The following is a 17,928-nucleotide window of genomic DNA, read 5'->3' on the forward strand; positions in this document are numbered from 1 at the left end:
AAGCTGAAGTGGACGCAGCTGTGGTCCGTCCAGTGGAGTCCGGTGGCGTGGCTAAATGGCGATGTCCTTGCTGGATGAGAAGACGGGGTCGAGTGTGTGTCCGGCGTAGTGGGTGGGGGTGGTCACCAGTTGCTTGAGTCCCAGGTTTGCGAGGTTGTCCAGCAGGGTGGTGGTGTTGCGGTCGTTGTGGTTCTCCAGGTGGAAGTTGAGGTCCCCTAGGAGGATGTAGTCAGCGGAGCAGAGGGCGTGTGGGCTGATGAAGTCGGCGATGTCTTCGCTGAATTGTGTGCGTTGTCCAGGGGGTCTGTAGATGAGGGTGCCTCTGAGGGTGGTCTTGGGGTTGATGTGGACTTGGAAGTGCAGGTGCTCAGCGGTTGCGAGGGTGTCATCGGTGTTGGTGGTGATGCGGATGGTGTTCCTGTGGACGATGGCGATGCCTCCTCCGGTGTGGTTGATGCGGTCCCTTCGGATGATCTTGTAGCCGTCTGGGATGGCGATGGCGATGTCAAGCGCTGAGGAGGCGTTCATCCAGGTTTCCGTGAAGAAGGCGACGTCTGGGGCTGTGGTGTCGAGCAGGTTCCAGACCTCGATGGCGTGCCTGTGAATGGAGCGGGTGTTGAGCAGGATGCATTTCAGGTGGCTGCTGCTGTTGCTCGTCTTGGTTGGTGTAGTTGTAGTGCAGGTCCGGATGCAGGTGAACTTGCAGGAGTTGCAGCAGAAGGGTCCGTGGGTGCGTCTCGGGGTGGCTCGGTAGCAGCCCGGGACTCGGCCGGCGTTGAGTGCGTTGAGGGTGGTGGCGTCGTACGTCCGGCGGGTGGGCTGGGGTCTGCGGGGGCCAGGGGTCCTGGCGCTGGGCGCGGTCCACGCGCGGACGGGCGCAGACGGGCTTACCTTTGGCGCACCTTCGGCGCTCAATCGGTGCTCCCGCTGCGCGCGTCCGCTGCGCGGTCGCTCTGGGGACGTCATAAGAAGGGAGACAGATAGCAGACAGATCTTCGGATTCTCGTTATCTGTCCGAAGCTTCAGATTCTGTTGTGCACCTCAAGGCTATACTGAAAGTTCGAGTATCTATAGTCAGGCCCTTAAGGCTCTGTTGGATGATCTAGCCTTGCACGAGGGCAACGTGCTTTTGCAATACGTGGACGACCTGTTGATCGACTCTGACACAGAAGATGGCTGCAAGGTTGCCACTGTTAAATTATTACATTATTTGGCAGCAAAGGGGAATAAGGTATCCTTGTCTAAGTTCCAATACTGTCGACAGGAGGTAACCTACCTAGGTCATCTACTGTCAAAGGAGGGTAGGCGATTGACTCCTGAATGCATTACTACTATCTCTAACATGTCTGTCCATTGCACCCAGCACGAAGTTTGTGCCTTTCTTGGCATCACCTCTTACTATCGCCAATGGATACCTCATTTTTCTCTTCTTGCTAAACCTTTGTTGCATCTAACCACTAAAGACATGCATGAACCCCTCCCCTGGACGGATGTATGTCAGCATTCCTTTGACTCTTTAAAAACTGCTCTCTGTTCTGCTCGTCTTGGGTACTCCTGACTACCGTAAACCCTTTGTACTATATGTGCATGAGGTCGACGGTTGCTCGCTTTCAGTGTTAACGCAGGAATTTGGTGGTAAGCAAAGACTTTGCGCTTATTTGTCAGCCACATTGGATAATGTCGCACAGGCACTTCCTAGCTGACTGAGGGCCACTGCAGCTGTCGCGGTAGCCATCCGGCTGTTGGAAGGACTCGTTCTAAATTCCAACCTAACAGTGATGGTGCCACATGCTGTGGACACATTACTAAACAAAACTAAGACACAGCACCTTACGAGTGCACGCCTCACTGGGTATGAATTGACACTATTTGCTCCGCACATCACGATTACACGATGTGCCACGCTAAACCCAGCTACATTGCTACCACTCCCTACGAGTGAAACTACCAATGATATACATGATTGCATATTTCGAACCGAAGAAGAAACGAAGGGAAAGGTTGACCTTACTGACATTCCTCTATCTGACCCTCAAGGGGAGTTATATGTGGATGGGTCCTGTTTTAAATTAGCAGATGGAATAACAACAGCTGCATATGCAATCACGACTTTGAAGACAGTAGATGAAACATTCTGAGTGCCCCACCGGTCAGCCCAAGCTGCTGAACTAGTGGCATTGTTACGAGCTTGTGAATTGAGTGAAGGACTCGAAGTTAATATCTACACAGACAGCCAATACGCCTTCGGCGTGGCCCATAGTTTTGGGCGGCTGTGGAGGGAACGGGGCTTCCTTACTTCTCATGGTAAGAAAATACAAAATGGCCCCCTGGTATTACGGTTGTTGGATGCCCTCACTCTACCCAAGAAATTAGCCATAATAAAATGCAGTGCACATAAGGCAGTGGTGGATGAAGTAGGGGAAGGGAATGCTTTCGCAGACCAGGTGGCCAAACAGACAGCCCAATCTCCAATGTCGGCTATGTTTGTAATGTCCTCTACAAGATGGGTGGAGGAATCTGAACTGTTCGATAATACTAAGGAAAGTGAGAGAGAATTACAGAAGGAGGACACCCCGGCTGAATTAGAGAGATGGGAAAAGGAAGTGGGAAGATTGGACGAGAATAATTGTTGGGTCGATTTGACAGAAAAACAGAGATGGTTGCTACCTAATGCATTGGTGCAGGCCGTTGTAAACATGGCTCACGGTCCTGCCCATGTAGGAGCTAGAGGAATTTGTGGCCTGTTAGACCCAGTATGGAATAACCCTAACATACAAAGGACTGCTGTCCGTTTGGTCCAATACTGTATGGTCTGTTTACAACACAATCCGGGGAAGGGAGAAAATGTTCTGAGTGGGAACTTTGCACCTCCAACGTTACCCTTTGAAGTGCTCCAGATGGATTACATCCACATGGAACGCGTCAACAATTTGAAATATGTGTTAGTGGTGGTTTGTGCTTTTAGCAAATGGGTTGAGGCCTACCCCACGAAAGAGAACACTGCCCTGGCTACAGCAAAGGCCCTTCTTAAGGAGTTTTTACCACGCTACGGTTTGCCCCGTTTGATATGGTCGGACAATAGGGGGCATTTCCATGGGGCCTTTGTTAAGCATTTTTGTGATGGATTACAGATAAAACAGAAATTCCACGCAGCTCGACATCCCCAGTCAGCAGGGCTCGTGGAGAAGTACAATGCGATTCTGAAACTGAAAATGGCTAAAATTAAGGAGAACACAGGTTTAAAATGGCCTGACACCCTGCCTCTGGCCCTCATATCATTACGAGTTACCCCTCATTCTCACTCTGGTCTTTCTCCTTATGAAATAACCTTCGGGCGACCAGCTAATATATGGGGGGTACCCAGACCACGGTCCTTCTCTGATATCGAATATTCTATGTTGATCGATTACCTGTATGCCCTGACTAAAGATCTCCGTTCTTTTCATCAGCAGGTAGCATCTGTACTGCAGCCTCTGCCAGAGGGCCCCGGACATCGACTGGAACCTGACCAGTGGGTACTGGTCAAGAAGTTCGAACGAGACTCCAGCCTGGCTCCAAGGTGGTCCGAGCCGCGCCAAATCTTACTTGCAACCCGGACGGCTGTCAAGGTGGATGGGAGAAAGCACTGGATACATGTCTCCCATCTGAAAAGGCTGCCGCTTCCGCTTCCTTATGATCAGCAACGCTCTGGGGGAATTCTGACCCAGGAAACCAAGAGAGCCACTGCATTCGTACCCTTTTCCGACGCCTGCGAGATAGAACAAAGAAAAGAAGAGGGAGTGACGAGATTGGGTGAACCGGTCTCTGCTGAATCTGCAATTGCTCTGAATCCTATTCTGGATACCCCAGCAAGCGAAAGCTCTAATGAAGGAGAGATACCTTCTGGGCTGTTTTCTGATCAGGAAATTCCGGGTCATGTGCGATACAACCTGCGGCCAAGAAAGCATCACGGCACCTCAGATTCTACTGCTAGGAGATAAGGAGACAGGGTTTGCTAGATTGCAGGTCTGAAGTACTGAGCAAGACACAGGACTGAACTCGTTGAGAGCTGGAACTTTGGTTACTGTGCTCTGTTCAGAAAGAAAGATTAACCCTTGTGAACGGCCAGGTTTTACAGCAGGATCCCTTTGACCACGACGTTTTGTTTTCTTGAGATGAACGATAGGAGTCTGCCTGTGAGACTCTGACGGACACAGGGAGAAGAACCCTCTGGCAGGACAGACTGCTAGGCCCGAGTTTAGTTTTGGACTTTTAGCTAGGAATGTACCCTTTTGGTCGTATTGTGCTTGAAGAAGAACTTCCCATTGCACCACGATACTTGCCATTTTATGAACCAATGTTTTCTACATGGACCACGAGGGTCAAGATCATTTTTGTGTTGGTAATCACAGTTATAGTAGCTATTTTTATGGGTTTATTCATATATTTAGAATATAAGTACCCCTTGCAAACTCTTCTACCTTCTACTGTTGCCCCACCTGAACATTTCATGTTCACCTTAGCACCCCACAAAGAACGACATCGCCAGACTTATGCGAAAAATGTATTTGTAGAAATGCTTCATCAAACACAAAGCGCTACCAACATCACCGACTGTTGGGTTTGTGGGCTCTTGCCTTCTGTTATGCATAAACATGACCTGTTTCTCTTAATGCCCTTGTCCTATTTAGGAAGTTGTGAAGCATGGTTTAAAATGTTTTCTGCTATGTACAATCATTATTTAGAAAATCCCAAACAATACACTGAGAAGGATTATAACATGATTTTAGCATACATTGAAAAACATCAGGGATTTGACCCAGAAGGAAATGGGGGACAGGGATCATTGGATCCAGAAGCCTGTATGAATTTATATATGGAGAATGAGAATAGTACCCGGGTTAAAAGATGAACTCTATGATTTTGCTAATTTCAATGATTCGCAGTATTTTCAACACTTTGTGGTCAGAAATGTTACCAGTGAACGCATTGTACCCATTCCCATTTTGAATACTTCTTCTGATTTCTGTGTACAGGGGATGGGGCATGTACAGGTTGGTGAAAGTATTTGTAACTATACTTATCGCATGAAAATATTTAGTAGCCCGCCACTGCTGACACCACCAAATGTGTATTTCGTGTGTGGGGAAAATCCTTACACTTGGCTGCCCCGAGGTTGGGTCGGCCAGTGTTATCTATCTTTCTTGTACCCACCTGTATACATTGCACCATCGGACTATCATAGAACACACCAACTCCATCCCGCTAGAACAGCACCCAATAGGTAGCGTAGACAGCTCATAGCGACAGAAGTCGATCAAACTGACACCTCCCTACAACAGTTTACGGACTTTAGCAAAGGATTGGTTCCTTTCTGGGGACCCATATTCAATAGCAGGGAAATAAGGCGGTTGTCGAGGATAGTAGAGAATGCCATTAATATCACCACAGATATCATGACCAATATAACAGTAGAGCTTCAGGCGACAAGACTCGTTTCGCTCCAAAACCGGATGGTTCTGGACGTTATCTTGTCTGATTGGGGCGGGGCCTGCCGGGTGATTGGCAGCTCCTGCTGCGTATATATTCCAGACTCCGCCCCCACTGTCCATTTGGCTATTCAAAAGTTACATCGCTTAGCGGCTGAAATGCACACCGATAATGGGTCCTGGTCACTGTCTGGGTGGTTATGGGGGCTCCTGACAACATGGGGTTGGAAACTATTATTGATAGTAGCTGTGGCAGCGGGTATCATATTCACCTGTTGCCTCTGTGTACAATGTGGTCCAGCCTGTTGCTCCTATTGTGCCACCAGGGTGACAGCCATGTGCGTCCCTTCCACTGTCCCCACTAAAAATCAGATTCTCCCGCAGGAAATTCGTGAGTTGATGGCCATTGATGAGGAGGTCTTCCAAGACTAGTACTCCCTCTTAGTTAGCTACCTCACGCTAAAAGGATGGTTTGAGGAAGCAGAATTAATTTCCAGCTTAGAAACATATAGTTGCTTTTTGTAAATAGCGTGATGCACCTAGTAAGACTAACAAAGGAACGCAAACATTAATATACACATGAAAGGAAGTAATTTAGGATTTAGCATACACCATATGGCATGTTTTTGTATCTAGACCACAGACAGCACTGCTTGACTCGACCGACGCCATTTTGTGGCCTCGTTCGGTCCCTGCATTAGCAAACCCTATCCTTGCATTTTACTGAAGCCGTTCCCCTGAGAAATAGCCCAACTGTTGCAAACTGCGGTCTCTGCTCGTTAGGCCTGTCAAGGTTATAGGTAAAAGCAGGAGGCCGGATAAGCACATTCCGAGGGGTGCTGTATGAACTCTCTCGGAGTTAGCAAAAGGGAGTCACCCTCACAACCTTGCTATAATGAGATGAGCTAAACCAAGAGCGCTTTGTCTCCCATATATGGTCTTTCCCTCTGCACCAACCTGTACCAACTTGTATTTTTCCATCTTGGTTAACGGTTTCGAAATGTAACAGTATATATGTGATGTTCTGACAATGTGCCAGCAGTCTTCTTGGCGGACCTCGTGGGGTTTGGTCGCAAGGAGCTCCTCTGGCAGAGTTTGTTTGTTATAATAAACAATTGGACCTTCTACACTGCCAACCGACTGATTATTGGTAATGGGTATTGGGCTAGTTGTAAGTATGGCTCTAATTGGGTTGTAATAATAATGTTCGGTACTTCAGATATGCCATATCCCCTAGTCCCCTAGCGAAAGCGGAGAATGAGGTGCTATACAACTGTCCACGCCACTTATGCCACAGTCTTATTCCTTCATCAGCTGTCAGGTGGGTCTCCGGCAACATGGCTATCTGTACTTCCCTCCTTATGAGATAACTGTGTATCTTATGTTTGGCAGGTGAACCCAACCATCTCACATTCCAGGACAGGAATTTAATGTCCTGATAGGTGCGTTTAATGTTAATTTCCGGCATAATTCAGGTGTATCCCTTTTTTCTTCCCCATCCCTCAGCACTTTTCCCATCCCCACTCTCCCAATGACTGCACGTATGGGAGCAACTGGACATTAAACAAATCCCATAAACCAACAACTCTTCTTCCCTAGGGCAGCTTCGCAACAGCTAGCCGCCCAAATTTGTGAAGAAAGCACAAAAATGTAGACATTGTTGGGGCATCTGTCTAGTAGGGGGTGTGACTCAGGGTAAGTCAAACTAACTCCTTTACCTGCCCGGGATGGGATTTAGGACCTCAGCAGTCCCCTGCCCATCTGGGCACCCCGACCGCTATCCCCCGCATTTATTTTATATGTGTAATGACCATCAATCTGTTGTGCTATATCTAATCCAATTTTGAATTCCCTTCCTCGTTACCCCTTTCTGACACTGAACCCAATTTCACTCACTCTGCCCCCAACCCCCACACCCTGTTACCATATATTCCAATTATTTAAGTCACATCAATTCATCCACAGAGCCAGGAGTCACCACTGGGACCACTGCATCACCCCGCTCCGATCACCCTGAGTGCAATTGACTAGTTCCTTGTTCTGAGGTTTCCACTGTATGAGATTAGGGTCTGCTTTCCTATGGTCACCCTACTTTTTGCTTTTTGCTTCACTGGTTTTCGACTTAATGTGGCTGTGGGCCTGCTAATCAGACCCACAGCCCAGCTGCTCTCTCTCTCTAAATTCACTACAATGTACTTTAGGTGCATTACCATTTGGATACTGGATCACCTTATGAGCCCCTGTACAGTGTACTATAGGTACCCAGGGCATAGGTGCATCCAAGGGCTACCAGGGGCTGCAGCATATATTATGCCACCCCTGGTGGGCCACCCACATTGACACAACTGGCTGATCACTCAGCTGGGGCAAGGTCGTGTAATCACCCCTTGCTTAGATATAGTATTCCTATATCTAACCTTATATCTAGACACATATATACCTATAAGTCACTCCTATGGCAGGCCTTAACAATCCTGGAGGCAGAGTGCTTGGTTTTATGTGAGATGGTGCTCTAGCATGAGCTGAGACTATCTGCAGCTTTCTGAACCATGTCCTTATAGCTGTTCTAGGATATTGCCATACCATATACTCTTAAGTGCATTATGAACCTCGCTGTTAAATGCTAACTCTGGTTTGGCGTTATCAAAACATGTCGAGTAAGGTGCCGTACGATTTGGAATACTACCCCCTTGCCAATTCTGGCAACGGGGTAGCATCCCACCCTTCTAGAGGGAGAAGACATGTTGTTCCTACTATTCCCGGTTAAAATAACCAGAGCCTCAGCATCACAAAATGGATGCTGCTGCCACAGACACAAGTCTGACCTCCTGCTGCTGGGAGTCCTTCCAGCGAGGGAGGCTTGGACAATAGGTTTCCTGTCTTGGGAGGTGCTAGCGCCACCCCAGACAGGCTCTTGTGTATTAGGGCAGGGAGGGCTGAAAGAAAGGAGACACTGCCTGGGGCACACAAGGTGCCCCATGCATAGTCCAGTTTAAACCTGTGCTGGGGCACTCCAGCCCCAGCTCTGGCGCGAAACTGGACAAAGGGAAAGGGGTGTAACCACCCCCTTCCCTGGTCCCACCCATAGGAGGGACCAAGTAGGTAATCCAGCCCCTAGATTTGGTATATAGGTAGGAGCTGATTCCCAAGACTTTAGATTATCCTGACTGAAACTCTGAAACGAAACTCTGGACCTTCACCGATCTACTTTGCAAGAAGACGACTGAAGAATCTCCCTTGTGGTCAAGGAGTGACCACCCTGCACAAGCAGGCACCACCCAGCGATCAACGGCTTGCTTTGTCGATGCTCCCGCCGGAGCCCGAGCACAGAGCCCTGACGAGAACTGGACTTCCAGACATCCAACAGCCCGATCCACTGTCCCAGTAGAGCTGAGACCCGTGGAGGCAACGAGAGACGTGGGACCGAAATCTTGAAAAGTATGCAACTTGCTAATTGTGCAGCACCCGAGGTACCCTTGAAGCTGTGCATTGGGGATTGAGAAGCCCCAGCCCTGAGCATCATCTGCACCGAACATCAGCCCTGCACACTCCAAGAGTTCTGCGTGGGGCCCTTCTGCATTTTCCTGCTCGGCACATCTGCCCGGTCACTTGCCCGTTGGCTAGTGGCCATCTTGGCGATGATCCTTTGAATTTACACCACTGGTCTGGTTGCTCCAGGCTGGCCCTTGCTTCCCTCAAAAGAAGCAGCCCCTCAGACCTTGCTGGTCTGAGTAAGAAGCCACCTTCGTTTCCTGTGTGGGTTGCCTTTGCCAAGGCTTGTTGACTCCAATCCTGAAGCCGACACCGCTGACAGCGAGAGCCTTCGTGGGACACTCCGTGCCTGACTCCTGGTCATCGTCGATGCCTCCTGGTCCACTTGGCTGCAGAGACAAGCTTCCCGTCAGCACCTGATTGCTTTGCGACATCGCCTGGTTCCTTCCTGGTCACTGGCTAGTGATACAGACTCTGCCCCTTCTGCTTTCAGGTCCTCTTCATCTTTGATCCACCCTTGGATCCACCCGGACACTTCTCTCCTGGTCGCTTGCAGCATCTTTCTTCCAGGCTCCAAAGGATTCGACGACGAAACCCGACACACTTTGACACCTATGCACCCGCTTCCTGTGGGTGAGGTAACACGAGTACTCCGGTGCTCCTGTGGGTATTAACTATCCAACTGTCTAGGTTTCAAGTAACTTTCACTGAGTCCAGTCAGAAGTACCCTAAAAGAACTAGTTTTCATCTTGTACGTTCCCATTCATTCTCTATGGTAACCCATGTGTGTGTTTAGACACTGCACACACATCCTGTGGGCCTCCTGCTTCCTAACTCTTGGTAGCTCAGCGTAGCCCCAGCGATTCCCAAGGCCCTAGGCCTATTCACTTTCCGTGTAGTGGTCCGTATACCACTATTTTAGTATATGGTTTAGCGTGCCCCTAGTGCCCTACTGTATTTTGTGCAACTTATTGTATTTTAATTGAACATCTTGTATAGTGCTTGTGCCTCTGACCTCATAAAGAGTTCAGAGGGTTTGTATAGTAATAAATAACATATATTTTTTATATATATCCTGTGTGGTGTCCTTTCATTTGGTATTAAAGGGGTTACTTATGGTAGAACGGCTGGCTTCACATGCCCTCTTGAGTTTAGCCTAAGACTGCAAGTTCTACTGAACTTAGAGTTGTGTGTCAAGGGCCTTGCACACCCTTTCTACAACTCAAGAGAGGTTGGTGTGCATAACGGCTGTAGCCATTCGGCTGGAAAAGGCAAACAGATCAAGTCTAGTGTGCAAATCATACAGGTAGGAATAATAGGAGTAATCCCTCTGCCGTCCGTGTTGCACCCTCCATACATTAATTAACTCCCACTGCTGCAACCATTCCCCAGCCCCCGAGCCAAGCAACCAATGTTCCAAGCAATGGGGGAGTCGATCTATCCAATGCAACGTTCGCCATACAATTAAAGTCTCCCCCATGGAACAAATCTTTTGTACCCAGTAAGTATAATTATGTAGATAACTTCTTAAAAAAACAGGTTGATCAAGGTTCGGTTATATAGACTTCCCTAAGTGAAGTCCTTTCCCAGGAACCTATCCAGCACTAATATGTATCAGCCCTCTTTGTCTATCTGAACACATACAGACTCAAATGATATGCCATATCCCTAGTCCCCTAGCAAAAGCAGAGTATGAGGTGGTTTACAACTATCCACGCCACTTATGCCACAGTCTTATTCCTTTATCAGCTGTCATGTGGGTCTCCTGCAACATGGCTATCTGTACTCCCCTCCTTATGAGATAACTGTGTATCTTATGTTTGGCAGGTGAACCCAACCGTCTCACATTCCAGGACAGGAATTTAATGTCCTGATAGGTGCGTTTAATGTTAATTTCTGGCATAATTCAGGTGTATCCCTTTTTTCTTCCCCATCCCCCAGCCCTTTTCCCCTCCCCACTCTCCCAATGACTGCACATATGGGAGCTACTGGACATTAAACAAACCCCTTAAACCAACAACTCTTCTTCCCTAGGGTTAGCCCCCAAATTTGTGAAGAAAGCACAAAAATGTAGACATTGTTGGGGCATCTGTCTAGTAGGGGGTGTGACTCAGGGTAAGTCAAACTAACTCCTTTAACCGCCCGGGATGGGATTTAGGACCTCAGCAGGCCCCTGCCCATCTGGGCACCTGACCGCTATCCCCCGCATTTATTTTATATGTGTAATGACCATCAATATCTTGTGCTATATCTAACCCAATTTTGATTTCCCTTCCTCGTTACCCCTTTCTGACACTGAACCCAATTTCAGTCACTCTGCCCCCAACCCCACACCCTGTTACCATATATTCCAATTATTTGAGTCATATCAATTCATCCACAGAGCCAGGAGTCACCACTGGGACCACTGCATCACCCGGCTCCGATCACCCTGAGTGCAATTAACTAGTTCCTTGTTCTGAGGTTTCCACCATTCTGCTACCTACTTGGGGCGTTGATAGGACTTCCGCTACTGCCTGCAGAGCCACCTTCCGTTCTCTTGCAGTCTGGAATGAGGTAGTAGATTTCCGTAATCTCCTCTGCTTAGGTTTGAGCAAATCTTTTGTACTGTTTCCCAAGTTCGGTGGTTGTGTGTCCATCTTGCAGTTCTCCAGCAAAAACCACACCTCAGCAGGAGAATGAAAGAAGCAGGCCTTTTCCATCCAGTTGCAGTCAGGACCGGGCTAGGAACTGCAATGAGTATAGATTCCCTTCTGTTCTCAGTGCTTTTTTCACTTCCAGGAACGATGCCCATTGGGCTTGTACCTTGGCCGTGAAGCCCGGGAATACTGATACTGTGCAGTTGTCCATCGCAGTCAGACCTTGTGTAAGTGAGTATTGGATTATTGCATCTCGGTCCTTATATTGTAAGATTCTGGCTACTATTGGCCGCGGGGTCGCTCTAGCGCCAGGAGTCGTAACGGTACCCTATGTTTCCTCTCCAGCACGAAAAATTTAGAGACCGGTCACGGTGTTACCATCTTCTGGAGCTAGTCTTCCAGAATAAATAAAGGACACCATGTCTTTTCCTTCCATGCCCTCTGGAACCCCCACCACCCAGATGGTATTTCAGCGACTGCATCCTTCAGCATCTTCAGCTTGTCTTTTTAAGGTGATTAACCTGAGAGTCAAGTCATCCAATTTGCGGAATGTCACTTTCTATTCAACTTGCATCTCTTCTAAGGTAGGTTCCACTTCCTTCATCCTATCTGCAAGCGTTTGGTGTTCAGCTTCTAACAACCCCAACCTTACTGACACAGTCCCTATATCCTACTGGAGGGTAGCCTTCATGTCCTCTATAGCAGCCAGTATTCTATCCAGGTGAGTGTGAATAGATTTACCTTGACTGTCTGTCTACTCTTCGTCAGTGATTGCCTTATTCTAAGAGGCCTCTCCGTTATCTGGCGGACCGCTCCCTGGATTTGGCTTGCCCATCTTAACTTCTGCTTCGCCTGTTTCAGTTCTTACAGCAGTGTTCAACAGGTATTTCCTGCAGTTTGGAAGCATCGCTAATGGGGTACTCTATTGTGTCCTTCCCACTGCAGTTTCCTGTGCCCCCGTTCATGGTGAGGGTAATGCTCTGTGTCCCATATAGCTCTGCCAGTGCTCCTAGCATCATGGGGCTCTGGAAAGTTTCATGTTTACTGGGCTTGGGCTATTACTTCTCCAACACGATCGGCACACTCTCACTCAGATCAAGGGGCTCTTAGCCAGCCCTCCCTGGGAAGGTATCATTTTCTCGCACTTCGAGTACCCTCTCTGATATCTCTTCCCAGTAGGCCTCCCCATACCTCCTGACCTCTTGTTTCAGTTTCCGTGGCCTCCAGTTGGTTCCCCCAGGTGATCCCCTTATTGGGCTCTCATTCTTTCCAAGTCGAGTGGGTCCATGCACCGTCGCCAGGTAGTCCCCACCTCCTGAGAACCTCCTATGCGGTGGAAGAATACCCCCTCACTCCAATGCCAGTTGTAAGTCTTAGTTTTCTCAAGGCCTCCTTCTTACTGTCCCCTGTGTAGATGTCTATCATCACGGGTCCATCTAGTTCTCAATCCAGCTTCATCTTGGCCCCACAGTCTCCACAGCTCTTCCAGTCTTCTGTCTCTATCAGTTCTTCTGGAGAGTCTCTGCCCAATCACTGTTTCAGGTCCCAAGTCGGCTCCACTTTGCTCCGCCCATCAGGCCGCTTCACGCACCACTATACATAGTAGGACAGTTAGCCCAAGGGCGTCAAGCCACTGCAGACAAATCTCAAGCATTCTGAACCTTCTCTGGTCAATCAAGGGTGGCGTCAGGGCCTCTCTAGCCATTTGGGGCACATTCTCTTCCCCCTGTTCTTGATGTGTAGAGCGTCGCGTCTTCCAGAGCGCTCCCAGGCCTCCGCACTTCCTGCAAAGGCTGGGGGCCCGCTCCCACGGCTCTCGGGCAGTGTATCTCTTAGGGTGTGCCTCCACAAGGCCTGCCGCAGGCTATCTTCAATCTTCCGCTACACGGTCTGGGCCTCAGCCGGACTCCCAGGCCAATCTTGTGTGGGGTCAGGGGCTTCACCCATCAATGGAGACGTTCTCACTGACTCCCCCGTTTGCAGCTCTCGGAGTACCATGACTCTCCCAGCCCTCCACAGCCTCCGCATTTGCCACAGTGGCTGGACTCCTGCTCCAACGGCACCCTAGTCGTCTGTCTCTCAGGGCCTGCCTCTGCGTGACCCTTAACCCCCCCAGTTGCACAGTCAGCCTCTCAACTGGACTCTCCGGTCTGAACTTGGGTGGGGTCAGGGGCTTCACCAGACAGTGGGGGTACACTCCCTGCCCCATGCTTGCAGTATTCGGGGGTCAAAGCTTCTCCGGCGCTCTCAGGCCTTCATTCCTCTTGCTCAGGCCGAGCGCCTGCTCTCACAGCTCTCTGAGTAAGTACTCGTTGCTTGGGGCTTTTCTCCTGCCCCAGCTCGCCTCTGCAACTGGGGAGTGTCAAGCAGTCCGAAGGCAGCGGCCATTGGGTCCCGGTGCAGCCGGACCCTCTATTTATCAGGATTATTCACATGGGCCGGAGCTTTTGACTAAGCGTCCATCTCAGCCACACCCCCTAAAACCCAGAACACACTTAATGCAATTTTATTTTACATAACTGATCGCTGAACACCTCCTCACGGATAGTAAACGCTATGTAAATTCAATTAAAAGCACGCACTTCAATGCTCAGTTGTGTTTTTCCAAAACAAAAAGCAAAGGTTTTGGATTCCAGGTAGAAGTGAGGCTGGGGAATGCGTTCCCCCTTTCCCATGAATCGACAGCCCACCTGGGGGTCGTGCACTGCAGATTAAAGACCTCTTCCATAAGTCATAGGTGGTCCATAGGATAAGATGGGCTGGCACCCGGGCAAACCTGAGGTTGGCAGCTCCATTATGGTTCCACCTAAATATATTGTGTTTGGTATCAAACAATGTGCCTCATCACCTCTGACACCAATCTTGTGCCGAGGACGATGTGGCATGCACCCAGGTGGCTACCTTAGAGGTTGCCCACCTGGTTGTCCTAGCCTTTCCTGTGCTCTTGCTGCCAGCTCACGTTTGCTGCTGCCAAGGCAAGAATCTGACCCGCTGCCAAGAGCTTTGAACTCTCCCAGGAGTCAGAAAGAATGTCCTGGACAGGAAGGAGGTCACACCTCCCACCCAGACATGCTGGCTAATGAAGTGGCAAATCAGACATCGAGCTTCAAAGCCTGCACTGCCTGTGATATGCAACCAGGCTGCCTCCCAAAGAAGGAAACTGCCCTCCCCCCAGGCACATTTGCACCTGGGCAGGTGGGAAAATGTGGAATTCAAGAGGTGTACACCCCCAGAAGGCTAGCCACACCTCTAAGGTAGGCTAACTAGTCTGTACAGCTAGGGAAGACTCCTCCCATATTAAAAGTGATAGAATAGTGGGTACTTGGTAGAAAAGGTGACCTACAGCCCCGATGTGGTCACCCCAGAGGCAGATTAGCCACTGGGGCTAGTAGCCCATCAGCCTCTTGCACCCACACACCTAACACCTCTAAACCTAGGATTAATCTAAGTGCTCCCCCTGACACTAGAACCTCAGTTCTGATCTGACCTGCAACAAGGTCAAAAGAAGAGACCTATGTCTCTGAAAACAAGAGCTGCCCCAACCAAAGGTGTAATACCCTGTACCTGTGACACCTTTCTGGAACTGAATGAAATCAGCTCTTCCTAGACCAAAGTTTGGTTACCACAGACAGAGGGACCCTTATGCGAGCCAAAGGCTTCACAAGACTCCCCTGGACTAGTGGCAATCTTCCCCTGCAACCACAGGTAAAAACAACATACTGGATCTGAAGAATCGCTGGGTATTGGGCCCTTCGAGGGATCACCCAGAAGTGGTCCAGTGCATTGTGGGAAACGTAGTCCTGATCCCCACTAAGTTTCAGGTGGCTCCTGTGTTCCCCAGCAGGCCCGGACTGGCCATTGAGGGCACCGGGCAATCCCCCGGTGGGCCGCATGGTTGGGGGCCGGTTTTGTTATAGGGCCGTTATGCTGCAAAAACGGCCCTGTAACAAAAACGGCCGAAAACCGGCCCTGTCACAATGCGAGGTCGCACCTCTCCCCCCTCCCATCTCCTCCCGGAGGGGGAGAGGGGGGCTGGCCGAGCACTTTGCCAGGGCCGGTTCTGGTTCCCAGTCCGGCCCTGTTCCCCAGGACCTCCGGACCTCGAAATCGCTTTTTGCTGTGCTTACTGCTGCCAAGGCTCATTAGTCACCAGTCTGGCAAAGCCTTCCTCCAAACTCAGCAGTGGCTTTGTTGCCGACCTTTTGCACCCTGTTCCCCACCAGTACAGTGTAAGCAGTAAAATCAGCTCTCCCATGGATCCCGCTTCAGCACCAAGGACAGCCAGGACAATTCTGTACACAGGCTTCTCGAGCCAGGCAAAATCAAACTGACTGTTGCGGCTTGGCCCTGGGACCCCCCATCACCTTTACCCTCCTTGAATTCCAAGAAACGCGACCTGAAAGTGGCCAATTGTGACTAACACTGTTTCCGATTGACCGCAATGCAAATAATCTGCAGTACTGAATTGCTGTGATTTATGTTTTCTCCTAAAATCCATAACTTCAGATATATATCTGATCACGTATGTTTTGGTTTCCAAATTAATTTAAAAATCCGCTTAATTTTTTTAATTGGTGTCGGATTTCTTTATAGTCATGCAAATTACTTATTGTCCCTGTTGGTAAGCGGAAAAGCTTAACACATGTTAATCTAGTAAAGCCTGACTGCTCTTTGCCACTCCACCAGGACTGGGCTAAGAATGTATTATTGTGAATTCAAGTGCCATCTTTAGGGTATTATGAGAGTATTGCTTGGTGAAAACTAACCAGCATCACCACTACTCCACCTTCCTACAAGTCCTTACAAAGTCGTGCTTGCAACTAGCACTGCTGTGAAATGTGCCAGAGTCCCCCAATTGTCACATAAGGAGAGTGAAGGCGGTGAATAAAGAAGTGGTGACAACAACCACTGATTAACTGCGTTAAGCTCAAGCTCACATCATGCATACAGGTGTTGGGGGCAAAAAAAACTGGTGAAGTTGCTTAAAGTGGAGGTGAAGATCCTGGTGGAAGTACCAGTGACCCGTTTTAATTCGAGGATCAGAGTGAAGAGTTGTTGAAAAGTCACAAGCAGCAGCCAGAATAAATAGTCTCTGATCCACAAGTAAAAGGCTCCATTTGGAAATTCATGTGTCAGGAAACCACAGAGGGAGAAAGTGGTACACAGTAAGTAGAATTGCTGATACTGGTCCAAGCACAATTTCCTCACTGAGTGAAGAAGATTCGGCATTCACAAGGTGCAAGAGTTGAAAGGCCCAAGGCAGTGAAAACAACTTGCAAGAGAAAGCACTGGGAGAATGAAAGGTGAGAATCGATCAAAGAAGACCCAAAACCAGTTGAAATCGATTTAGAGAACAGTGAGAGTAAACTGCTGGTAGCTAATAAACTAGAAAGGAAGAGAATTCCAAAAAGAAAGTATGTTTCACTTGAATTGCTTTATTTTGTATCTAAAAATGAAGAGCCGAATACAGAGATCTACAGCCCAATAAACTGTTGCCAATTCATCCTTGAAAATGAGTTGGAAGAAAAGAGTTTCATTGAGCTTTCGAGTATTCTGATAATGTGGAAATACATTTTGCAAAGAACCCAGAAAAAGAAATAAAACTTTGAGAATATGAACTGAACAAAAAAGGTTTTGAATTTGGATTTCGATTATTCAAAAAAAGAAAGGAAGACAGAAAAGAAAACTATCATTTTTTTTAATTGGAGTTTTTGGAGTGCTAAATCTTGTTTTTTTTATTTTTGTATTGATCGTCATAGAAATGCCATAAACCAAATGCTGTAAGATTGGTAGTTTGATGTCTTTGATAGTGATACTAATTTTAGTTGTTCTACTGTTATGCCTCATTTCTCCAGTAGGATATGATTCCACAGACGTCTGAATCTAATAAACTGATACAGAGAGAAAACTGAGTTAGTGAATTTAGCAATAATAGTTATATAAAAATGTTGGGTGAATTTATTGACTGCATTGGGGTTAGAAACTGCATGGTGAGTACTTTTCTTCTTTCTTCTGCAGCTGAATGTGCAACTTATTTAGAGCTACCTGTCTCATAAGTACTGTCTTGTCATATTATTATTATGTTAGTATATTTAAAAAGCAGGAGTTTTTATCACCATACCTGTTGGAATTCAACGTTTCAACGGAGAATCCTGTTTCTAAAAGACTGTGAGTAGGGTAACCTATTGTAAATATTTGAATGAAGTTGCACAAACTAACTATAACACTAAAAATACTAAACAGGAGTATGTGTGTGGGTCTGAGTAAAGAACAGCTTGAGTTTTTTAAGAAATATAATGAGAGGAAAGTGAAAATTTTGAGAGAATAGA

The 17,928-nt window shown here is 48.2% G+C and overlaps 1 pseudogene; it reads left to right on the forward strand.

Annotated features, from left to right (window-relative positions):
* The first annotated feature begins 4,118 nt into the window (after nt 1-4,118).
* Nucleotides 4,119-5,900, forward strand: LOC147683381 (uncharacterized; annotated as a pseudogene).
* Nucleotides 5,901-17,928: the final 12,028 nt, after the last annotated feature.

The sequence above is a fragment of the Lissotriton vulgaris genome, chromosome 11, assembly GCF_964263255.1.
Source record: "Lissotriton vulgaris chromosome 11, aLisVul1.2, whole genome shotgun sequence".
NCBI lineage: Eukaryota > Metazoa > Chordata > Amphibia > Caudata > Salamandridae > Lissotriton > Lissotriton vulgaris.